Raw genomic sequence first — 25,331 nt, forward strand, 5'->3', positions numbered from 1 at the left:
CACTTGAGAGTTCTAGAATAAAGTTATGTCATATTTGGGGTTCAATTTTCCTTCCTGGTTTCTCTTACCTATAGCTCAGGATTTGTTGTTATAAAAGAGAAAGTGTAAGAGAGATGTTGGGTCTGATTCCCCCTAGGTCATTTCTTTGGCAGAGATGGGAGAAATTATTGAAAGTTTCCTTTCTAGGAGTGACAAAAGGAAGCATATCTTATTATTCACACCTGGTCACATCTTACAGGGGAAGATGAGAATTAAAATAAGATCTGTATTCGTACTACCCAACTTGCCTTTAGGGAGCACTAGAGAGGAATTAGGACCCCAGCTCTGTAGCAGCCTCTCCCAGATCTCACAGCTTTTTCCCTTTACCTGTGATCTTAAGAAACTTGCTGTATGACCTTAGGCAAATCACTTGACCTTTTTGTCTCTTCTATAAAACAGAAACAAGATATTTAAGGATGCTAGTTTGGTGGTATGTAGACTAATAAAGATGATTGGAAGGCACTTGACATATATAATATGCAGTATAATTCCCAAATAATAATAACAGAGATGGTATGTGACCTACTGTTGAGTCATGCTGGGCAGGAGACTTTATGCAGATGACATCATTTATAGTCTTTAAAAAAAACAAAACTGAAGATGCAAAGTCACTTTTTGGGTTGGGGATAAGGTGTAAAAGTTGACCAGCTGAGGAAGAATTGATTACTTCTGGGATATCCTTTGTCTTCCATATTTGCATAGTTTGATGGTCTCAACCTAACAGACTTGCTGACTCATGAAAAGCTTGTGATTTTTATTCTCATCCCTTCCCTTAGCATATTTACTGAAAAAACTCGGTATTTTATTAGTTTCTGATTTTTTTCCCCTTAAAATGTTGCCATGACACTTTAGGCCATGTTGAACATCACACAAGCACCTAAAGCAAACTTAAAATAGCAGAGAAAGTAGCCATCTGTATTCCTACATGGCAGAGAGAAAACCAGGCACTTAGTGTTCACTGAAGATAGAAAATGTTGAGAACTAGGTTCTCAGGGAGATGCTGTGGCTGTGGCCCTTAACACTGCTATGGTGGGTGGCCCTGGCTTACCTCCCTATCTCTGAGGGACCTGGAGTCAGAGATAATATATACTGAACTGAGAAGAGAAGACAGGTAGCAAACTGATGCATGTAGAGCATTATTTGTCAGGCTTTGTTTTATCATCCATCCCATTTAAAGCTCTCAGAGCGTGTTTGAGCTGGGTGGTCATGTATCCATTTTACAAAAGAGAAACTGAGGCACAAAGAGGCAGGCAATAACTTGCTCAGAGGCGGGCAGTTGTAGGTGGTGTTGCTGGTTGGGTTTTTGTGCCTAGTCTATCTGACTGTTGCCCATGGTCTGCTAAGAACCACACTACATTGCTGAGTTGCAGGCTTCTCTGAGACCCATTTCTTGTGTTACTCTATTGGAGCACTCAGATCAACCTTCAGCAGATTATTTTGCCAAAGGAAGAAAGACACAATCTGTTTTCTCTCCTGGATAAAGGATGCAAGAGTTACCATGTTTCCTTCTGTGGTTGTTTCTGTTCCATTTACCATGGCCCTTGGTTGTTTGGATCCCATTTTAGGCACAAGATTTGCCAAGGCAGTTCTATTCTTGAGAAGGATCAATAGGGACCACAGCAAATTGTTTGCTAAATGAGGATGTAGTTCCCAAAACATCCGCAGAGCATCTTCCTGTCAGCTGTAAACCCTGTTGACGAAGTGATGTAATCTCTCCATGGTGTAATTACCTGTGACTATAAAAAGACTTGAGGATTGTGGTAGGAGGCAAGATAGATCATTATAGGGCTTGTTACACCCTGGTGTCATGAAAAGACATTGAGAAATTACCCTCTGTGGGTTAATTGCTGTGCCATGTTTAGGACATTGTAAACACATGATACAAATCTTGCACTGTAAATTTTGAACAGAAGAAACCAGGGATCCACCAGACTGAAACCTGACTGGGTCTCAGTTGGGTTAAAGCCCTCATTGAACACATTCCATTTGCCAAGCAAAGATGCCCCACTATCCTGGACTAATTTTAGAGCTTGGAAGTAATCCTTCTTACTTGTCCAGCTCTTTCTGCAAAAGAGGGTCACAGAGTGCTAATAAAAAAAACTAGGGTTAGGCCCTGACCAGTTTGGCTCAGCAGTTAGAGTGTCAGCCCTTAGACTGAAGGGTTGTGGGTTCAATTCCTGGTCAAGGGCACATACCTGAGTTGCAGGTTTGACCCCTGGCCCAGGTTGGGGGTCGTGCGGGAGGCAGCCAGTGGATGTGTGTCTCTCACATCAATGTTTCTCTCCTCCTCCCTCTCTTCCACTCTGTCTAAAAATCATTGGTAAATGCCCTTGGGTGAGGATTAACAAAAAAATAAATGGAAGGAAGGAAGGAAGGAAGGAAGGAAGGGAGGGAGGGAGGGAGGGAGGGAGGGAGGGAGGGAGGGAGGGAGGGAACAAGGAAACACTAGGGTTAGCACTCAGTCTTTAATTACTTCTAGGTAGGTTTGCAGATGAACTCTTTTCAGCACCTCTTACCCACTGAAAGATTCCTTTCCTCCTCATCACTCAGAAATGTGAGCCTGCAGAGGGTTTGAGCAGCTATCCCAGTCCAGGTAGCTTGTGCTGGTATGGCTGGCTGCCTGGACTGGCCAGATCAGGAGTGACCTTGGCCTACCTCATGTTTAGCTTTGGGGCCTAGAGGGACAGCAGCATTTATTTTTTTATTTTTATTTTTTTATCCTCACCCGAGGATATTTTTCCATTTTTTTTAAAGATAGAGTGGGAGGGAGAGAGAGAGAGAAACATCGACGTGAAGGGACACATCGAGTGGCTGCCACCTGCACGACCAACCAGGGCCGGGGACAAACTGTAACCGAAGTTCGTGCCCTTAGCGGGAACCGAACCCGGGTCTCTCTGGACCGCAGGGGCCGACGCTCTAACCGCTGAGCCAAACTGGCCAGGGCAGGACAGCAGCATTTAGAGACAACCTGTCTGTGGTGTGGTGTGAGTGAGAGGCGTGCTAACTGATGACTTCTCCCAGCCCTATTCACCTACCTCACCTTTAAGCAAACCTAAAGCATGAAATGTGTGTGAATTCACTGGAAGATGAGGATGAGATTATAACTATTGAAAATCCTAGGGTTTCTTTATGTAGCTATTTCTTGTCAGGTGGATTAGGATTCAATTCATAAATGCCTTAAAATGACAAATACCACCTGTAGCTGTCATGGAGCCACTGAGATCACTAGTACAATTCAGTATAATATCTAGTTGTCATTATTCTCTAACACCATCCCTTCGTTTTTAGAGAGGCAGTATAGTCCTATTAAAAACATTGACTCTGGAGTCAGAGTGCCTGTGTTTGAGTACTGTCTCTACTCCTGGTTACCTATGTTACCTTAGATAATTTTCTTGACCTCACTATTAATGTGTCCCTAGAATAGAAATGATAATAGTATATGAGATTATTGCAAGGATAGAATTAGATAGTACATATAGGTAATGCCTGGCATACAAAGAAGTAATTCCCAGGTTGGAAGATCAAATTCTAGCACTAGTTGGTACAGCCTTATACTTCTGACACCACAGCTAACTAGTTTAGACAGACGCAGTGTTGCAAAATGCTCCTTGTTTCTTCTGTATCTCTTGGAGTCTCTCAGATTTGATTCAATACATCCTGCATACTGCATGAATTCATAATTCATGTTTCTAATTCTCACATGCCACATCTTAACATTTCATGCATGAAGACAAGTAGAAAAGAGCAGTAATGGCCTTTTGCAATGTTGGTGCCTGGGGGTGGGGTGGTCAGCTAGGTAACCTCACAGTAGCAAGCCATTCCCTTCACTGAGGCTGTCTTACTGGCATTTCAGAGCCCGGGTTCCTGAAACAGTTATTTGTTAGAAACTTTTAGAGATATTTTTGAAATCATATTAATTTGAGAATGCCAAAGGTCTGTTCTTTTTTTTTTTTTAATTCCTTACCTGAGGATATTTTTCCATTTATCATCAGAGTGGGAGGGAGGGAGAGAGAGAGAGAGGGAGTCAGAGAGAAACATTGATGTGATAGAGCCACATTGATTGGTTGCCTCCCGCATGACCCAACCAGGGCTGGGGCCAAACTGCAACCGAGGTATGTGCCCTTGACCGGAATCAAACCTGTGACTCATTGGTCCGCAGACCGATGCTTTGCCCGCTGAGCAAAACCGGCCAGGGCATGGGTCTGTTCTTTTAAAGATGTATTTCATTTCATCTGCCTCAAGATGTGATTGAAGGAGTATATTTCAGAAGATTCCTAAACACATCTGGGAGAATACAACATTAGAATTAAAAAATAAGAACTCTTATGTTGTCTCCATTTGGTAGTTCTATGCCACCTCCTACTTTTCTTAGCTGTATTTGACAGCACTTCTTTTAAGAACCTTTCCCACCTCAGTTCATTTCCTTCCCTAGAGATGGATATTTCTCCCTTGTTTAACTTCTTTGACTTTTTAGCTTTGACAGTAGTCAAATCTTTTAAAGTACAATTGTCTAATCATTCAAAATTCTGGGCGTAGTGCAGAGAAGATTAAACAGATTCCCTTTAAGATTTTTTTCTTTGCAGAGCTTTTTTTTAAATTCACAAAACTATTTTAGGTATTTCAACCCAGGAGGGGAAATGTGTTACAGGAAGTATGACCAAGTAAAAATAGGGTTATAAGATAATTCTGCTGGCCCTGGCTGGTTTGGCTCAGCAGTAGAGCATCGGCCCTCAAACCAATGAATCGCAGGTTTGATTCCGGTCAAGAGCGTGTACCTTGGTTACGGTTCATCTCCAGCCCTGGTCAGGGTCGTGCAGGAAGCAGCCAGTCGATGTGTCCCTCTCACATAGATATTTCTCTCTCTCTCCCTTTCTCTCCCTCCCACTCTATCTGAAGATAAATAGAAAAATATCCTCAGGTGAGGATTAAAAAAATAAACAAATAAATAAAATTCTGCTGTAGCCTATGTTATTGTGAGTAACAAATGACATTTCATGAAATACAAAGGGCCTGTCGATCAGTATCAGTGGTTCACATGTAGTAGGCATATGTCTCCTTGGGAAAGGACAGAACCTGTATGGTTATTGTCACTGGCCTGAGTTCTGACAGTTAAGCCTTGTTGACTCTGGCAGTGGTAGGAGGCACAAGAGAATGTTGCTGGGATTGTCACATAATGAATAAGGACTGAGTGGGTGTGTGGTGCTGCCTGTCAGTGTTTACTGAGCATTGAGCTAAACACAGAAGTGTAGGGCAGAGAGGAGGAGAAGCCTTGGATGCTTCTGCTTCCCAGTCGATCTCATTACTTCGGAGGCCAGCTTGCAGAGGACCTTGTGGTGTTTTGAGCCAGTGCAGCCCCACTGAGTCTCCTAATAACCCTTTGTGGTTGCTCAGGATTGATGATTAATGGCCTGTGAATTGAGCTGGTGATTTCAGTAGGTTGTGTGGATCTCTGCTTTACACCCCTCATACAGTAGACACCTTCAGTCTTTGATATTTGAGGTCTTCTCTTATACATGCATGTCTCTCAATCTTAGTTCTTTTTCTGTGTTCTTGGTTTTGTAAGTGTTTGCACATAAGCTCCTTGAAGGCAGGGACAAAGTTTTTTATACTTTGCTGTAACTAGGCCAATGATTATCCCAGGTGGACCCAACAAGCACATCCTAGAGAAAGTGCTAGGGGAAGGTGGGGGGTCTCTCCCTGCAGGATTGTGCAGAATCATGGCCTGTCCTGTATGTGAGGACCAGCAGGACAATTTCACAGTCCTGTGAGATGCAGCCGCCTGTGGGGCCTCCCTGCTGATATATGGTTTCCCATAGGAGTCTGGGAAGTTGAGAAACATGTGAAAGTGTCCTCATGCAGGTGGTGGGGCTCTTCTGAGGGGAAAGGAGTGGGACTAGGCAGGCTGCCCAGAAGAGTTTTTCACAGAGGTTACTAACTTTTAACTTGGATGAAGATCTTTGAACCCATGTGGGTCCCCTTAGGTGATGAGGGGGGAGGAAAAGTAGACCTTTATTACCCATGGGGAGTGAAGATTATGTGGAAGAATGCATGTAAAAATCATGCTGGCTCTAAAACCTATCCTGATGTTAGAAAGGGCCTGGGGAAGGGCAGCTTGGATGGGTTTGGCTTCCCTTCCTCACCCACAGTTCCCTCTAGCTTATTCCCTAAAGTCAAGGCTAAGGAGTCTCCTTTTTCACCTTTTCCTGAATATAAACATCTTCAAACATATTCCTACCCTGTTCTTCCTGTGGCTGGACTCCTACCTTCTCTCTCTCTCTCATACATCTCTTCATCCTTTAAGGTCCAGTTCAACATCACCTCATCTGTGGACACCTCCCATCCCTTTACCCCTAGAATCAGTCTGAAGGAAGGAGAGTATGCTTTGTATGTATTCTTTGAATGGAATTTGCAGGAGCTCCTGGTCTCAGTTCTTTCTTTTGGGAGGATATCAGAGAGGTTTCCTGTGAACAGCATTCTGTTTCCAAGAATCTTGACTATCTTTAATTTGAAGGGATTGGACAGCTTGTTAAGACTTCCTGGGAATTGCAGCTTTGGGGAACTTGAACCTTTTGTTCTGTAGATCATGATACACACATCCTATAGGCTTGCTCTTAGTGACCACTGACGGTTGTCAGGGTTGCTGTGGGACAGATTGGGTTTGGTATTTTCATAAATGGCATTAACTCGTTTAGTCAATATGTGTTGACATAAGGTGGGCAGGGAAGACAGCAGTAGATATGTAATGCCTTGGAGGACTTTCTGGGACAAGGTACTAGACTGGATCTCAATGGAAGTTACCACATGTAATTGGGTCTTCATGGCCAGCCTGTGAAAGGAGGACAGCTGAGCCGGAAATAGTACTCTACACCAGGAAAAATACAGAGCTGATGGTTTAGCACTGTGATTTATTCACAGTTACTTGTTGAGCTCCTGCTGAATGCCAAGACTATACCAGCTACAGTTCTGTGTGAGACGTGCTGTGATCAGGGAATCATTGAACCATACTGGAATACACATACGAGGACCTCCTGACTCAGACTGAGATAGTCATGGAAGACTTCTCTGAGGAAGAGAAGTGTATACTGAGACGTAGGGGCTAGCCAGTAGGGGAGACAAGATGGCATAATAAGGTTGGGAATGTAGTCTCCTGTGCCAGATAGCCTGGTTAGAATCCTAGTTCTGCCACTAACATGTTGTGTAATTTTGAGCAAGTTTCTCAAAGGTGAAGTCCTTTGGTTTTCGTATGTGTGGAATTGGGGTGATAACATACCATATAGGGCTGTGATGTTATTGTTATTATGTGGCACCTCACCAGTGGCAGGTACAGTCAGCTTGTTGGGTGTAGTCTGGAGGGAGGAGAGGAAGAGAGTTATATAGTGTCTGCTCTGCTCACCCTGACTCCCTTCCTTTGGAACTTGCCATGCATGTCACTTCAGTTGAAACTTTGGAAGTCCAGTATACTCTATCCTCCAAACTCCTTTGCCTCTTGCCCTGGTGAGTGAATGAGTGGTCTCCTCTACTTTGGAGTAAATTATAAAGCTGGAGTTTCAAAAAAGAAAGGTAAATAAAGTCTAGTCTCACTCAGCCTAGGATTTCAGAGATTTGAGCTGAACATCACCAAAAGCACAGTTTGGGTGAAGCATGCAGAGGGGTTTGGTGCTGCTGGTGGAGGCAGGTTCCTTTCCTGAGTTGTCAGAGTTTGGGGGGAAGGAGGAGGAGGAAGGAAGAGAAGAAACACGTTCTATGTGCTGGAGTGTCCTAAAGATCACAGGGTCAAAAAAACAAACACACACCAATTAATGGATTAAGGGTTGAATGAGTCTAAACAGGGAAATAAAGAGGGCTGGAGGAGTGTGTTGATTTTGGTACAAGTTGTGGAGAAGATTGGGGATGAGAAGAATGGCAGTACGGCTCCTGTTTGCCCAGGGGAACTGGAAGTGACTGGCTAAGTGAGTCTGCCCTTCTAGCCTGCCTAAGGTCGCGGGAACACTCAGGGCAGGTCCCTCATCTTCTGCCTCCACCTAGCAAGCCTGTGGGAGGTGTGTCTAACAAGGACTCCTTACTGCAGCCAGTCTGACACACCACACAGAATCGTACGTGGTCTTAGATGGAGTCACGGATTCCACAGGAAGGCTAGAGGGTGTGGGAGGTTCCTAATTGACTGGGAAGGAAGAAGAGGGAGGAGCAGCTGGCATCTGGGGTTTGCAGATGTATTCCAGGACTCCTCTTCTTGGATTAGGCCAAGGTAATTGGAGAGGTTGGGGTGAGAACTGTCTGTGATTTGATGTGTTCAGGGGTGCAAAGAACTTTTGTGATTTCTAGCAGAGATGTGTCTCAGGTTTCTTTAGAGTGGCTTTCAGCAAAGGAACCATTGTTCTTACTACCTTGTTGTTAGGCAGTTCAGAGGCTTTGTAGTCCCTCTCCCTGGCATTCAGTAATGGCAGACCCTGGCCTTGCAGGAATAATTAAGATTGTGAATAATAGGATTAAGTGAGATGCTACTATATGTAAAATTGCTGGGTCAACAATAAAAGTCTGTTTCAATGGAAGGGGTAATTATAATGCTCTATTTTTTAGTCAGTATTTCTTTTCTGAATTGTTCAAAGCACTGAACACTAACTGGTTAATTGTTCATCCATTCCTGGGAGGGAGGCTTGCATTTAATAGCCTCTTTTGTATATAAGATCAAACTAAAGTTTCCAACAGAGTCCCAAATCTTGAGTTTGAAGCCCAAATCTATGGAGTCTAAATTTAAAGTTTAGACCTTTGAATATGATCATGCCTCATTCCTGGTAATAAAGAAGGTGAGAGGAAAAAGGGGAGGAGGTCATTAAAAAAAGTATTTTTCTCACAGACAACTGGTGATGTCAGATAAAGGTGTCATAGTCAGATTTTGAGAGACCTGGAAATCTGACATCCATTTTCCACTGAGAAGCTATAGAGTCCCTGTTGGGAATGAGGACCTGGTATAAACTAGAGAAGTAGAGGGCTAATCAGAGCAGGTTTGGGGCAAAGAACAGGGAAGCAGAAAGGGAGCTGGCAGGGCTCTTAATTCTGTTCTGTTTAGGTTGTGGTTGGTGGTACTTGAGGTGCCAGATTCTGCACCACAGTGCCAGCTTCCTGGTGTACACCAGTGGAAACCCAGCTGCCACTGCAATGTGTCCCAGTAAGGATCAGGAGGACCCTCAGAAAGTGCTTGTTATACTTTGCAGTCCCTATGGTGAAACCCCCATGGAGGTGGATTCAGGAATCTCCCTGAGTATGTCTGTCCTAGGCCAGTTTTTCACAGAATAAGCACTGTATCTTACGTTTAGCAAGATGGCATCTGGGCAGATTGGCTTCATGTCATCCTTCCATTCAAGAGGAAGCCCGTGCCTGTTGGTCGACCTTTGTTCCTTCTAAGGTCTGCTGAAGAGTCTAGAGCTGGTGAAGAGAGGTTCTGCTTTTTTCACTTTACTAGGTGAGACCTATCAGGGTTATCAGGACCTTCTCCCTATCCTTGCTTTCCTGCCTCTGGTCAGAGTTTTTTGTTTGTTTTTTTTTATCCTCACCCAAGGTCACTTTTGCATTCATCTTCAGATAGAGTGGGAGGGAGAGAGAGAACGAGAGAGAGAGAGAGAGAGAAACATCAGTGTGAGAGGACACATCGAGTGGCTGCCACCCACACAACCCCAACCGGAGCCTGGACAAACCTGCAACCAAGGTACATGCCCTTAGTGGGAACTGAACCCAGGACTCTCTGCTTCATGAGCCGACGCTCTAACCACTGAGCCAAACCAGCCAAGGCTGGTCAAAGCTTAAAGGATAGTTTGTGTGCGTTCTTGCACAAGATCTTGAACCCTGAAAGCAGGAGAAGGATATGCTGAGTTGAAGTGCTCCTCTCTCCAGTGGCAGCTATGTGGGCTCCTAGGCTTGAAATTCTAGAGGTCATTCAAGTGTGTCAGTTAATAGTCACATACTTGTGAGAGAATCAGCAGGCTGAACCTTCTAGGTTATATGCTCCATTGGGTCTCAATTTGAGCATGCATCAGAATCCCCTGGAGGGCCCAGAATGCTGGATGCCACCATCAGAGTTTCTGATTCAGCAGGTCTGGGATGAAGACTGAGAATTTGCATTTAAGTTCTTACATGCTGCTACTGGTGAGCTGGGGACCACACTTTGAGAACCACCAGTTTACACTTGGGGTGAATAAACCTATCTGATCTTTTTCAGAGCAAGTTTTGTTTGGTACATTGGGAACAGAGAAATGGAGTGGTCTTAAACCCACTGGAGAGAGAGGTGGTTCAGAAATAGAATGCTGTAGATGGACCAACCTAATTTGAAAACTGGAAAAAAGTTAAATGACTAAGGAGGATACTGGCAGGTCTATCTGTTACCTTCTCCGGGCTGGCTTTGGTCATTGCCATTTATCCTACAGAGAGAGGAGCCAGACTGGTGTGTCCCTAGCTGGATCACCTTGGGCATCTCCTCCCTCCACTTCTTATTCTGCCCTCTTAGGCAGCAATGGGCTCTGAAAGTCTGCATTTTAGAAAGTCTTTTCACAGCTTGGGGTTGTGGTATGAAGAGCAGAGCCCTGATCTGGGGGTCCTAGGCACCAACCCCAATACCACCTCTAATGAACAGTAACTGAACGCCTGTCACTTTGCTCAAGGGTGAAGCAAAGGTTGGACTAGCTCTCCAGGGCCTTTGAATTCTGATACCTTGGATTCCTCTGCCTACTTCCTCCCCCAGGATCAGGAACTTTGCTTGCTTGTTACTTGTTTTTTATTTTTTATGTGTCTGAGAACTTATGTTGATAAATGTACTGAATTGGAATTCCATCCAGACACTGGCTTACTGAAAATGAAACTAGAGAAAAGTTTGGGAATTGAGTAACTTTAATTCTTTTTAGAGAATCTCTGGCCTCTGCAGATATGTTGTTTCCTTAAAACCTATGTCCAGAGAGGAAAAGGACTTAACATCCCTTTAGGGTCCTGATCTTTTTACTTCAGATCATTGCATTTGACTGAAGGCTTTGCAGGCTTTCTGATCAGTTCTAGTTTCCAGGGTGCTGGGGATTGTCATTCCACATTCTCCACTGCTTGACATTGTGCTCATGGTAGGCCTGTGTCAGTATTTGCTGGGTGGATGAAATAGAAGGTTGTATCCATGTACCCCTTTTCCTTTCTTTTAGTTTCTCCCTCCCTTCTTCTTAACTTGGTATGATTGTCCTGCTTTGCCTTTCTCCCCTCCATCTCCTCTCCCTTCCACCCTCCCTTCCTCTGTACTCACTTTAACTCTTCTGCATTCTGGCAGAACCGGCCATTGAGGTTTATATATTGAGTGTGTTAAGGGTTGGGGTGTGCCTGTGGAGATCACAAAAGATCCTACTTAAGCCATCCATGTGAGAGTCACACCCAGATGGCTTTTTCCTTTCTCTTCAGCCCACTTTATCTAGGCTAGCTGTGAGTTACAGAATGTTTTTACTGTCCTAGGGGAGTTTGCTGTTCTTCAGATTGAATTTGACCCCTTTTCAGCCTTTATTTCCTGCTGTGGTATTGGCAAGCTAAAGGACACCAGCACATCCTGCCTCAAAATCATTGTCTGGCCCTGTTTCTCCAGCCTCTGTCTGAAGGGGGCACAAGGAAGATTTCCCAGCCTTGGTTAGGTCACTTAGTCCCTCTCATCCTACTTGGGCAGCTTTCAGGCAGTTCAGGCACTGACTACCCTGAGGTCTTTTTGTTGAAACAGGGAAAGATCAGATCCATTTAATTAATTTTAAGTGAAATCACGAGCCTTTTGATAAGTCCATTAATTTCCTCCCTTCTGAACACCCTTCTGTTAGCAGTAATGGGAAGTTGTGACTCTGTTTCTCATTCATCCCCCCCCCCCCCCATCCTGCTTTAATCTTAGGCAGCTGGATACTGCACGCTGCTTTTTCATTTACTGGAAGAGTGGTTTTTAGATGGTTTTAATGACTGACTTTGACAGTATTTCTAGAAGTGAAGACTGTTGCTGTGCTTATGTTCACACTGACCTGCGGGCCTGAGTCTTGCTTACCTTGCTCTTATAAAACTCTGCTTATTTAGTTCTTGGTATGCAGGTGGAAAGGGTCCCCATGAACGCGCTCTTGTCCCTGGCAGTATATGCAACTTTTTTATCACTCAACATTTATAGATCTCCTGGGGACTGTTTTATTTACTGAGTGTATCCCTAATACCTCCTCCCTGCCCTGGTGGAAGCACAGAGGCCAAAGTAGGTGAGGTTCCAGCAGGGCAATGGCTACCCACAGACCTTGGGAACCGTGGTCTCTGAGGCTTTCTTTCTCTGTGTTTTTATGGTTGCCATGCCTATTTCTGTACTTTCCCTTTCTTGGCTCTAAGAGGAATAAATAATACGAACCACCTCTTGAGATCAGAGAAATAACAGGTGTGGCAATAGCTATAACAACTTACACTATTGGCAGTTGACAAGATATAAAACACATTCTTGTATTATGTCATGTTGGTGTCTTCACAATAAAGCTGTAACAGCTATTAAAGGATAAATCTAGGATTTGAACCCAGGTCCTCCCATTTCAAATCAAATATTTTTTGTACTGCATTGTGTGTATGCCTGTGTGTGTGCATGCGCGCACACACACTTCTGGTTCATTATAATACTGACTTCTCCATGTCATTGTCTTTAGAATTATTTCAGCCATTTAAGTGTTAAGAAGCTATTACATATACACTGGGCTCTCTGGCAGGAACTGAGAATCTCACAGTCTAATTGGGCCAAAAGATAAGACGGAATACATCTTTGTTCCCCTTGTGTGGTTTAGGTACTGAGTGCTGTTAGAAAGAAGAGAGTTAACCCTGACATCATCCAGAAGAGCTGAGACTTACACTAGGCCTGGTGGGAAGGCAGGATCCAAACCAAGGAGGGAAGAAGAGTTTAGTTGGCATTTGGCTGCCTGAGACTCAGGGATACAAAGCAGATAGGTTTAGTTCCTTCATCAGACTTAAAAATCCAACATCCTCTGGGGTAATGCTTTTCCAACTTGACTATGCTTTTAAAATTAGATTCCCACACCCCATGCCCACAAAAAATCATTCATACAATCTGGGTATAGCCCAGAAATCTGTATTCTTTAAAAGTTTTTAAATAATATGAGTGTTGCTCAGTGGTTGAGCGTCGACCCATGCACCAAGTGGTCACCAGTTTGATTCCTGGTCAGGACACATACCCAGGTTGTGGGCCGCATGCAGGAGGCGGCCATTCGATGTTCTCTCTCATCGATGTTTTTCTCTCTCCCTCTTACTTCCTCTCTCTCTAAAATCAATAAAGGAAAAAAAAATTTAATATTTTACAATAATATGAAACAGTTTCCTAGCTGTTCATTCCCCCCACCCCCCTGAGACTAAACCAAGGATACAGGTTTCATTTGTTTCCTTCTAGAGACAGAAGCTGTTGCTTCCCATAGTTCTGTTGCAGGTGGTGAGAGTAGCCTACACTTTGAGAAATACTGTTCCCTAAAGGAATACTGGTACCCTCCACGTTACAGGAAGCATCAGGGACTAGGGACCTGGGTTTTGACGTCATAGAGCCCCACTCCTGAGGATTAAGTGTTTAGGAAAAACTAAGAAGTAATGGGAGGAGTGGATATTAAGTGATGTAAGTTCATTTGACTCTGACAGCAAGTGGGTCATTCTGGCTGCTTCTTTGACTTGAAGGCAGGTGGTAGGGCCATTGATGCTGAGTACCTTTAAAACAAAATCCATGCTCAGAGTTACTGCATATTCCACTGACTGTTAGGAGAAGCATTTTTACAAATATTGTTTGGTAGTTTAGCTTTCAGTTGAGTGTGTTTTGGGGAGAGGGTCAGAGGTCAGTCAGTGGGTGGGTGGAAACGGGTCTGGGATTCAGGGTTCATTGAGAGCCCTGGAAAAGGTAAATTCCTGCCTTTCATAGGATTTAGCAGTTTTGGTGAATCTTATGATTTCTGTGTATATTTTGGGACCACATGGGATTTAAAGTGGTTGTGAAGACTAGAAAAGTTACCAAATACACTATTAAGAAATGACATTCCTTATCCCGGTCAGTTTGGCTCAGCGGTTAGAGCGTTGGCCCGCAGACCAGAGAGTCTCGGATTCGATTCTGGTCAAGGGCACGTACCTCGCTTGGTTGGGGTTTCGTCCCTAGCCCTGGTTGGGGTCATGCAGGAGGCAACCAATCGATGTGTCTCTCTTGCATTGGCATTTCTCTCTCTCTCTCTCCTCCTCCCTCCTGCTCTATCTGAAAATAGATAGAAAAATGTCCTTGGATGTGGATTAAAAAAAAAAAATGACATGTCTTAATTTTGGGTTGTTACAAAGTACTTGTAAGTATAGTGAAAAGAATGAACATTTACATGTGCAATATATTTCAGGTAATAGTCACTTTATTTTTTTGAATTCTCAACAACTTTACTTATTTATTTTTATATCCATACATTATTTTTATTTTTTCCCATTCCACTATTCACACCCTTTTGGCAACTGTCAGTTTGTTCTCTATGTCTATGGGCCTGTTTCTATTTTGGTTTGTTCATTTATTTTGTTTGTTTTTTTTTTATTTCACATGTGAGATCATATGACATTTGTCTTTGTCTAATTTATTTCACTTAGCATAATACCTTCTAGGTCCATCCATGCTATTGCAAATGGCAAGATATCATTCTTATTTATTGCTGAGTAATAATAATACTGTATGTGTATATACACACACACACCCCACATCTTCTTTACCCGTTCATCTATTGATGGGATACCTACCTAGGTTGCTTTCATAGCTTCACTATTACTAGTAATGGTGCAGGGAACATAGTGGTGCATATATCTTTTCAAATTAGTGTTTTTGTTTTCTTCAGATAAACAGAAGTGGAATTGCTAGGTTGTGTGGCACCTCCATTTTTAATTTTTTGAGGGATCTCCATATTATTTTCTGTAGTTGTTACATTAATTTACAATCCCACTGACAGTGTACAGAGGTTTGTTCCTTTTTCTTCACATCCTCACTAATTTATTTGTGTATTTATTGATAACCATTCTGACAAGTGTTGAGGTATTATTTCATTGTGGCTTTAATTTGCATTTCCCTGATGATTGATGATGAATCTTTTTATATGTCTGTTGGCCATCTGTATATCCTCTTGGGAGAAATGTCTATTCAGGTCTTCTGCCCATTTTTTAATTGAGTTTTTGTTTTTATTTTTCTTTTCTTTTCTTTTTTTAATCCTCACCCGAGGACATTTTTTCATTTTTCACTCAGAGCGGGAAGGAGAGAGAGGAAGAGAGAGAAACATCGATGTGAAAGGGACACATCGAGTGGCCACCACCCACATGACCCAACCAGGGCCGGGGACAAACTGCAGCCAAGGTACATGCCCTTAGCGGGAACCGAACCCAGGTCTCTGTGGACCGCAGGCTGACGCTCTAACCGCTGAGCCAAACCGGCCAGGGCTGTTTTTATTTTTCTTGATGTCAGGGTAGTCACTTTAAATCTGTTTCAGTGGCCTGGATGGTATGGCTTAATGGTTGAGCATCGATCCATGCACCAAGAGGTTGCTGGTTCTATTCTCCGTCAGGGCACATGCCCAGGTTGTGGGCCAAATCCCCAGTGAGGGGCATGCAGGAGGTGGCTAATCAATGTTTTCTCTCATTCACGTTTCTATCTCTCTCCCCTGTCTGCTTCCTCTCTCTCTAAAATCAATAAAGAAAAAAAATCTGTTTCAATGAAACTTTTTGTTCATTAAAAAATACAGAGACTTCCCTGGGCAGTTTGGCTCAGCAGTTAGAGCAATGGCCCATGGACCGAAGGGTTGAGGGTTCGATTCCTGGTCAAGGGCACATGCCTGGGTTGCAGGTTGGATCCCCAGCCCTGGTCAGGATCGTGTGGGAGGTGGCCAGTTGATGTGTCTCTTATCACATTGATTTTTCTCTCCCTCCCTCCTACTCTGTCTAAAAGATCAAGGGAAAAATATCCTGGGGTGGTGATTAACAACAAGAAACAAACAAAAAAATACAGAAACCAATATCGTATGTGGGTATTTGCTACTTAGATTTAATAATTTGCCGTGTTTGCTTCAGATCTTTTCTTTGAGGGGTAATCAGTATCCTTAGTTGATATGTATCCTTCCAACCATGTTTCTGTGTTTTTATATATTTACATGTACATTTACATGTACAGGTTTTACATCCCTAAAAATGGGTTTCTAAGCAATATAGAGCATTGTTTTATATGTTTTAAAATATATGTAATCTTCCATAGTCTCCTCAGTGTTGTTCACTCAACATTGTTTTTTAATTTAGCCACGTTGACAGGTTTGTTTTACCTGCAGTATGACATTCCATTGCATTAACGTACCAAAATATTTGTAACCATTCTCTCATTGATGGATGGATAGATAACTTCAGTTTTTCATTGTTAGGTACAGTACTGTAAGGAACATCCTGTACATGTCTCCTAAGCATGTATACAAAATTATCTGGCATATACATCTTTTTTAAAAAAAATAATTTTTCTTTATTGATTTTAGAGAGAAAAAGGGAGAGGAAGAAGGATAGAGACATTGATAAGACAGAACATCAGTTGGCCGCCTCCTGCCTGTCCCCTACTGAAGATTGGGCCTACAACCTGGGCTTGTGCCCTAACTAGAAATTGAACCAGCAACCTCTTGGTGCATGGGTCAGCACTCAACTACTTAGTCACACCAACTGGGCTAGTATATACATACATCTTTAGCAGTGGAATTGCTGGATTATTAGAAATGTTCAACTTCAACTCTACATATCGCCAAATAGCTCTCTAAATTAGTTTACACCAGTAGTGATGTATAAGAAAATTCTTAGTTCTCCACATGCTTTGCAACAATTGGTATTGTTAGATATTAATTTTTGCCAATCAGATGTACATAAAATGGAATCCCCATGTGGGTGTAAGTTTGTGTTTCCTTGATTATCTTCTCCCAATTTGTAGATTATTTTAACTTTTTCTATGGCAGTGGTTCTCCAGGATCTTTTAGATCCTTTTAAGAGATTGACATGGTTCAAACTATTTTTATATTAATACTAAGATGCTATTTGCCTTTTTTGCACTTATTCTTCCACAGGTGTATAGTGGGAGTTTCCAGAGACTACATGGCATGTATCAACATGTTCGCTCTGATGTTTATTGTTCTTTTATTTTTAAATTAATTTACAAATAAAAATTTCTTTAGTTTTATTTTCAGTTATGGCATATGTTGATAGATGTAACTAACACAGAAAACTCTTTGGAAGTTCTCAAAAATGTTCAATTGTGTAAAGGGACTGTGAACAGAGAGTTTGAAAACTGCTGCTTTACAGTGTCAGCTTTATTAATATCGTTTTCCTTTCTGGAGTGTGTTTTCTTTGACTTGTTTAAGCACTCCTTTCCAAATTTCAGAAAGATGGGCTCTTATATTTTCTTTTAGAAGTCTTTGGAATGTATTTTTATGGGTGGCACCTGCCATTTCCCAGGCCCTTCTGCAACTAGAAATAGTTTTTTAAATAGTATACGTTCTCAAAAACATTTGTATAGCCTGAATAGAACATTTTCCACATCTATCCTTATAATATAATTTTTTTTCTTTTTGGGTGGGAAGCAGGGAGTGTGAGAGGATGGGGAAAGGCTAGGCAGGGATTTTGTTACCTTCTGCAGACCCCCCCACCCCTTTTCTTTTTAATCCTCACCTGAGGTCATTTTTTGCTTTTATCTTCAGATAGAGTGGGAGGGAGGAAGGGAGGAAGAGAGAGAGAGAGAAACATAGACATGAGAGAGACACATCGAGTGGTTACCACCCACACAACCCCAACCGGGGCTGGGGACAAACTGTAACCAAGGTACGTGCCCTTAGCGGGAACCGAACTGGGGACTATCTGGTCCGCAGGCCGACACTCTATAACTGCTGAGCCAAACCGGCCAGGGCTGTAGACCCCTTTTGTTCAAGAGAGCCTCCTAGCATTTTGCAGAATGCAGCAGCCTCTCCTTAAAATGGTATACGCTCTCATTTTGGATTCTTGAGTTTATTAATTCATTGCAGCTTGCTGTCCAGAGTTTCAGAACTCACCAGTTACGTAGATTCTGGAAGCAAATCCCTCTCCAAAGTCCCCATTTCCACTGGACACTTGAATTCTTGTTAGCATAAAAGCACCAGAGCTCTTCTTCCCTGTTGTGTCTTTGCCGGGGTAGGTAGGTGGTGGCCATGGGTGGGCAGCCAGCCAGCAGGTTAACTACAGTCAGGGGTATAAATGATGGCACTCCTTCAAGAAAAAAGTAACTCTGCTGACACCCAAGGCCTCATTATCTCTCACAAGACTCATTGGTTTCTCTGTCTCCAGTGTCTTACTCACCTCCCTCTACTTAAATCTGTCTTCCACCCTGCTGTCATAGTAACTCAAAATCTCAAACATTATGATACTCCTTTCTTTAAAAGAAAACAAATGCAGGGCTTTCTATAAGGCTTATATCAAGATCCATACTCCTTAGCAACATAACCCTCATCTGTGCTTTCTGCTTGCTTTCCAACCACTTCCGTGCCCTGTGTTCTGTGCTGCAACCTTACCAGGAATTCTGTCATTCTCATAATAAACCATGGACTGTGCCTCACATACACTATTCCCTCCATCGCAAATGTTTTCTATTTGTCTGTTGGAGGGGAGCCTGTTTGACTTTCAGACCCCATAAAACTCAGTAAGTATGAATGCTGAGAAGATGATTCCTTTTTCATCTTGGTCTCCCCACTGATTCAGCCTTTCCAAGTAAAATGAAGACTCAAGAGTTAATTTTCATTAGTCTTTGTTTCACTTGTGGTTTTTTCAGGGGTTAGTTGCTATATCTCCATCCTTCCCCACAAGTTTCTTCTGCATAAATTCTATTTACAGGATTGGTCCAATCATTTTGCAGCCCAGTTCTTTTAGTAGCTGCAAGAGAAGGGGATTTCTTTTCTGTGGTTAAAGAGCTGATACAGACATGATAAATTGTCTTCAAGTCTGTGGATGGAAAGACCTAGTCCCTCACTTTCCCTACCACCAATTCAGTTATTGCTCATTTTGAAAAATAATAAATTGATACTTATTTTAAACTGACTGCCGTACTTAAAAAGTAGTGCATGAGTTGCATGTATACAAGTTAATGGTGCTGACAGTTCTTCATGGTGCTGTTTTTCCCATTTAACCATACCTACCCTCTTGCTTCCCCTTTAGCAGCCTAAAATATAAAATTTCACAAACCCTTGAAATATGTTAGAGATGAAAATTAGGTAGATTAATTTTTATTTTCTGAAAAAGCTTTATAGCAGGACTCCACGTAGGTATAGAAAAAAGGGGCTCCTTCTCCTTGAAAGACTCAGGCAGCCCCGAGTGGTCTGCAGTAAAAGGGCTGGGGTGATGAACTGAGAAGGGGAAGTCTCTGCAGGGGTGAATTAAGCCAGAGACTATATGATTGCAGGAACCTTAACATCATTATTGCATCTGAAAAAATTTACTTTCTTTTTTTAATTTTTTCCTTTATTGATTTTGGACAGAGGAAGTGAGAGAGAGAGAGAGAAACATCAATGATGAGAGAACATCAACTGCTGCCTCTTGCATGCCCCCCACTGGGGATTGGGCCCACAACCTGGGCATGTGCCCTGACCAGGAATTAAACCAGCGACCTCTTGGTGCATGGGCTGATGCTCAACCGAGCCACATCCACTGGACTGAAAAAATGTACTTTCTTTGCAGCTTGTTTATGGCCTTTTTATTAGTCCTTGAGAATGTTCATTAGGTAGGTGGGGGAAATAAGACAGCAAAGGGGGAAGGAAGAGTTACTCCTTGGCTCATTGCTGATGAGGGCAAAGTTAGCATTTGATCTGTTGCAAACAGGCTAGGTGGATATGACCTCTCAAGTTCAGGAGAAAGGACTTCTGCCAAAGAAGTGAGGTCTGAACACTCACAAATGCTGTGTTACTAGCTTACATCAGGTCTTCATACCAACATAGACCTGAGAGCTTTCCTTTGTGGGTGATCCTTTTCTTTGTTCTTGCTTGAAGAATGCTGCTAATGTTGCTGTTATGTTTGATTAGTAGTAGTTTTAGAAGTAAAACATGAGCCCTGGCTGGTTTGGCTCAGCGGCTAGAGCATCGGCCTGTGGTCCAGAGAGACCCAGGTCCGATTACTGCTAAGGGCACGTACCTCAGTTGCAGTTTGTCCTCAGCCCTGGTTGGTCGTGTGGGTGGGAGCCACTCGATGTGTCCCTTTCATGTTGATGTTTCTCTCTCTCTCTTCCTCTCTCTCCCTCCCACTCTACCTGAACAAAAAATGGAAAAATGTCCTCCGGTGAGGATAAAAAAAAAAAAAAAAGAAGTAAAACATGAGACAGGGCATGTTGCAAGTTCTGTTAGCATGCTATACCCCTCACTTTTTTTACACTTTACCTAATTTAATTACTGTATAACTAATTGCATAATGTTCATCCTCCCCTTTGGACTGTGAGAGTCAGGGAACCAGGAAATGTGTCTGCTTTACATGTGGCTAAATCTTTAGGCGTGGGGCATAGTATGTGCCCAATCTACAACTGTTGAAAGCAAAAAAAAAAAAAAAAAAAGTGAAACATGAGGAGTTGTTAGATAAACCTTGTAGATCAAGCAAAATGATCTATCATAGTTTGCCCATGCCCCCTATTCTGAAACCCAGGCACTCTAGAATATGTAAGAAAACAATCTTTATAATCAAGCCAATGTATGAAATATAAAATTACTACCTCTCCCCAGTTTTTAAAAAAAGTGTTACAGTATTGCAAAAGGATTTTACCATCCGCCAGATGAGTCACTGCAGTTGTTTTTATATAGCAACTGTTCCTGTGTGTGTAAAATATGATTGCATTCGCACCCAACTTTGTAGGATCACATCTGTTGTTTAAGTGTGTAAGAGAATTAGAAGGCGGGGGAGCTCCCTTTGGCACCTTGGGCAGTATCAAATGAAGCATTCGGTTAGGCCTCCAACTCTGAAAACTATGCTTAGTTCTACATCTGGTCATAAGAATTTGTGAGCTCTCCCCCCCCTTCCCCAGCTGTCATCTCTCTTGTGCCCTGCACAACAGGCTCCTTTGCCAAAGATGAAGAGTCTGGATGTCAAATCAAATCCTTTCTCTGTCCTGGCAGGAAGCTGTTCTGTTTGTTTTCCAAGAAGTCTTTTTGCACTTGGGGAATTTTTTCTTGTCTCTTATGGGAAGTTGTTTCATCATTTCCCAAAAATATAGTGCACCTCTTGTTTAAACAGTGTGCCCTTGAAGAGCTTTGGAGCCCAAGGGGGTGTGGGGGTGTTGTGAAATCCTTTGTCTGCCACTTTGATGCGAACAGGAATGCTGGCTCTCTACAGGCAGAAGTCTCAGAGTTTGCCAGGACTGAGTCCAGGAGTGGAATGTGGGGAAGAGAGACTCCGTGGGATACAAGAGATAGGGTGTTTTTAAGCATTTAGTCAGTCCATGTTGTAAGAGGTATCAGCCCTTTTGGACACACGTTCCATAAGATATTTGTCCAGTGCTTTAAATGTGCCCAGGCTGGGGAAGGTGGGTTCTCTGCCCTTTTAAGATGCTCATGGTACCTGGGAGAGGCTAGATCAACTCACATGTAGCAGCAGTGGACAAGTGATATGTAGCTGTGTGCTAGATCATGTGGCCAAGGCTGCTTCAGTTAGGAGGAATGAAATTTTTGTTTGTTTGTTTGTTTTTGTTTTTTATCCTCACCCGAGGATATTTTTCCATCTTTTGTACAGATAGAGTGGGAAGGAGAAAGAGGAAGGGAGAGAGAGAGAGAAACATCGACGTGAAGGGACACATTGAGTGGCTGCCACCCGCACGACCAACCAGGGCCGGGGACAAACTGCAACTGAAGTATGTGCCCTTAGCAGGAACCGAACCCGGGTCTCTCCGGACCGCAGGCCGACACTCTAACCGCTGAGCCAAACTGGCCAGGGCAGGAATGAAATTTTTATAGAACCGAGCACAAAGATCAGGCCTTGCATTGTGAGTTGGGTTTGAGCTGACAGGAAAAAGTGGAGGATATTGAAGAGAGGGAAAGAAGAAGGTGTTGAGAAGAGACTGATCTGAGGCCATGATCATGGGTGAATGAGGCCAGTGGGGGTAGCCCAGTGGGACTTGATGTTGGAAAAATGGAATAAGCAGATTGTGGAGAGCCTTGCACATCCAGCAGAAACATTTTTAGATTTGTAGAAAGACATTGGTAGCCTTTTATATATTCTGACAAGAGAGCATCATTAGGAAAAACATATTTGGGGGTAATATTAGCTTATCAGAGTAAATTGGAGTTGCTTCCAGGTGTGTAGTAGGAGGGAGCCCCACTTCATCTATAGTTCTTTTTTTTTTAATTAATTAATTTCTTCTTTTTTTTTTATCCTTACCCTAGGACATTTTTGCATTTATCTTCAGATAGAACGGGAGTGAGAGGGGGAGGAAGGGAGGGAGGGAGGGAGGGAGGGAGGTAGAGAGAGAGAGAGAGAGAGAGAGAGAGAAACATTGATGTGAAGAGAGACACATCAAGTGATTGCCACCCACACAACCCCAACCAGGGCCAGGGACAAACTGCAACCGAAGTACGTGCCCTTAGCGGGAACCGAACCTGGGCCTCTCTGGTCCATGGGCCAACGCTCTAACCGCTGAGCCAAACCAGCCAGGGCCATCTATAGTTCTTGGAAAGAAGTTGTGATGTTAGGTACTGGGGGCGAGGAATGGCCTGTCTTCTGTCTTGCACGAGCATGGTCCCATAGTACCTGTGGCCTGCGGCCCTCTACAGCTCCCCCTAGCAGGGCAGCTACCCAGGCCACAAGGTTGTTGCTGGCTGAGTAGGACCAGCCGTTGGGTGCCACCCTGAGTAAAGCTTTGATCAGGCCCTTGTTAATGTGGAGGTGATATCCTCTGGTGGGTCCAGTGGGCCCAGTCATAATGTGCAGCATGTTCCAAACCCTCAGCTGGTCTTTTAGAATGTGATTGGCCAGGGATTATTGCTTAGGTCCAGGTGACACCAGTCATCTCATGTCTAATCAGCAGTGAAAGGGTGCTGTTTCCAGAACCCTTGCCAATGCTGAGTATTATCACCTCCCCATGTGTCCTGTACCCACTTAACAATTCTAAATAAGGAATTTGGGTAAATTTGGATTATTAGTAAAATCAAAGAGGACTCACCAAAAGTGCTTTTTTAATGGAGGATCTATCTAGTAGTTACTCTTAGTGAAAAATGGAAATTGGGAAAATAAATTTTTATAGAGAGAGATTGTATCAGTGAGGACAGACAAGCATAAACATGTTATACTAACCATAAACTCTATTAATTTCCAGGAGAGGAGAAAAAAGTAAATGATTGCCATGGGAGGTACTGCCCAGGTATTGGAAAATGAATGACAGTTTTATTCTATACCAGTTTTTGTGCCTCATCCAGGTCTGCCCCTCTCAGCTGACGCACCCCAAACTCCCTGGCACAGACCCACAACATGGGCCGGTGTAAAATATCATGTTTGCAGCCCTGGGAAGTAAGCAGTTCCCCTTTGGTAATCATTCTAGCTTGTTGCCAGGCCAGGGTATAGGTCAGGCAGAGGCTTCACTGCCAGCCTTAGCCCTTTTTGCTGAGGGGTTTGGGGCCCTTGCATAGGAGAAGTGCTAGGGAGAAACACTGAGCTTGGAGCTTGAAGTCTTCAGCTTTTGCTTCATGTCACTGCCTTTAAAGATCACGGCTTTTTTCCCCTTTTGGTGAAAGCTGTAAGGCCCCTGATACTTTATTCTATATGGCTGATAGATAAACTACTAAAACTGTTCTGAGTAATTATTTTGTTACAGTTGAGTAACAGGGTGGTTACTAAAAGAGAGCTTGAGTTTCAATGTTGCTGCCCACATTTGCAGAAAGCCCAGTGGTCTTTGCTTTTGTTTTACTCTGTTCTTCTGAGAGATGAGGCTAGCTGGGAAGATTGAGGGAATTGGTAAGGGGAGAAAGCGGCAGGCCCAGAATCAGTTGCTCTGCAACTTCTGTGCCATTTTTGGGGTGTATGGTGTTGTTTGGTTTTGCAGAAGGGCTGCAAGTACAAATGGACTAGCTCTAGAGGACATTACCCACTTGCACAGAATATGTGAGACACAGATTCTGTTTCCCATGAGGCCAAGTTGTTCCCAGTTGGGGAATGTACAAATGTTCTATTAACATTCTATTGTAAGGTCCGGCTGGAGGCATCTGCAAGGACCTTGGATCCCTGATTTCATATGTGACAAGCCTTTTCCATCAACAAAGCATAGAGGCTGGGGAAACCCAGGATGAGCTGTCATCCTGAGTAATAGGCCTGTGGCAGGTACTGACTAGCTTGACTTCGTTCGGTGCAATGCAAACCTCTGAGCCCTGGATGCAGTCCTGGCTTCTTTGTAAAATGCAGGTGTGTTTGTTGCTGAGTACCAAAGATCCTTGGTTCTGGACACCTTCTTTTTTTTTTTTTTTCTTTATTGATTTTAGAGAGAGATAAGGGAGAGGGGGAGAGAGAGAAACATCGATGAGAGAGAACATTGATTGGTGGTGCCTCCTGCATGCCTCCCCGCCTGGGGATTTGGCCTACAACATGGGCATGTGCCCTCACCGGGAATCAAACCAGTGACCTCTTGGTGCTCAACCACTGAGCCATACCGGCTGGGCCTGGACACATTCTTTATTTGTATGTGGACCTAGTAAATATATCTTCTCTGGGCTCACCAAGATGATTCTGTGCCTTTGGAGCTAGGGGAGTGAGGAGGCAAGAAATCCAAACTTGATATAGTTCATGAGGTGGTTCTGTAGCAGTGCTGAGTAGTCAGCTTTTAAACATTTGTCTTAGGAACAACCTGTACTCTGGTATGTTGTAAATTGACACCCTAATCGCCTTTGTGTAATGAATTTGGACTTTTGTGCAGCAGCTGAGAAAACCTCTTGAGCAGTCTTGAGGTGTGGCTGCCAGCCAGCCTGCAGTCCACTATGAGCAGGGATGCTGGCTCCATCTGTGCAGCCATTGATGCTGGAGCAGTAACTTGAATTTTTGGACCTTTAGTTTGTAAGGATGAGTTGAACATGGAAAAATGACATTGCTGATGGTAGTTGTAAGAAGGGTAGGTTTTCTAAAGTTGATATAATTGAGGAAAATATTTTGAAAATCACTGAGCATGGGGAATCCTTAGTGTAGTTGAAGATGTGCTGATTGTAAATCAGTAGTCCTGCTAGTTGTGAAAACAGAGTTAAAGAATAATGTATAAAATGCTCAAATTATAT

General features: G+C 43.2%; 1 protein-coding gene and 1 long non-coding RNA gene across 2 annotated transcripts in view; one reads left to right on the forward strand and one right to left on the reverse strand.

Moving 5' to 3' along the window:
* The window catches only part of SUSD6 (sushi domain containing 6), a 62,760-nt gene that overhangs the window by 8,745 nt on the left and 28,684 nt on the right, over positions 1-25,331 (forward strand). The gene's annotated exons all lie outside the window — the stretch shown is intronic.
* Positions 13,750-25,331, reverse strand: part of LOC118624107 — a 75,696-nt gene continuing 64,114 nt past the window's right edge. Inside the window, exon 5 of the long non-coding RNA XR_004958334.1 lies at positions 13,750-13,764. This is a non-coding gene — a long non-coding RNA (uncharacterized LOC118624107). The remainder of the gene's footprint in view (positions 13,765-25,331) is intronic.

Source organism: Molossus molossus, unplaced genomic scaffold (genome assembly GCF_014108415.1).
Source record: "Molossus molossus isolate mMolMol1 unplaced genomic scaffold, mMolMol1.p scaffold_m16_p_1, whole genome shotgun sequence".
Lineage (NCBI taxonomy): Eukaryota > Metazoa > Chordata > Mammalia > Chiroptera > Molossidae > Molossus > Molossus molossus.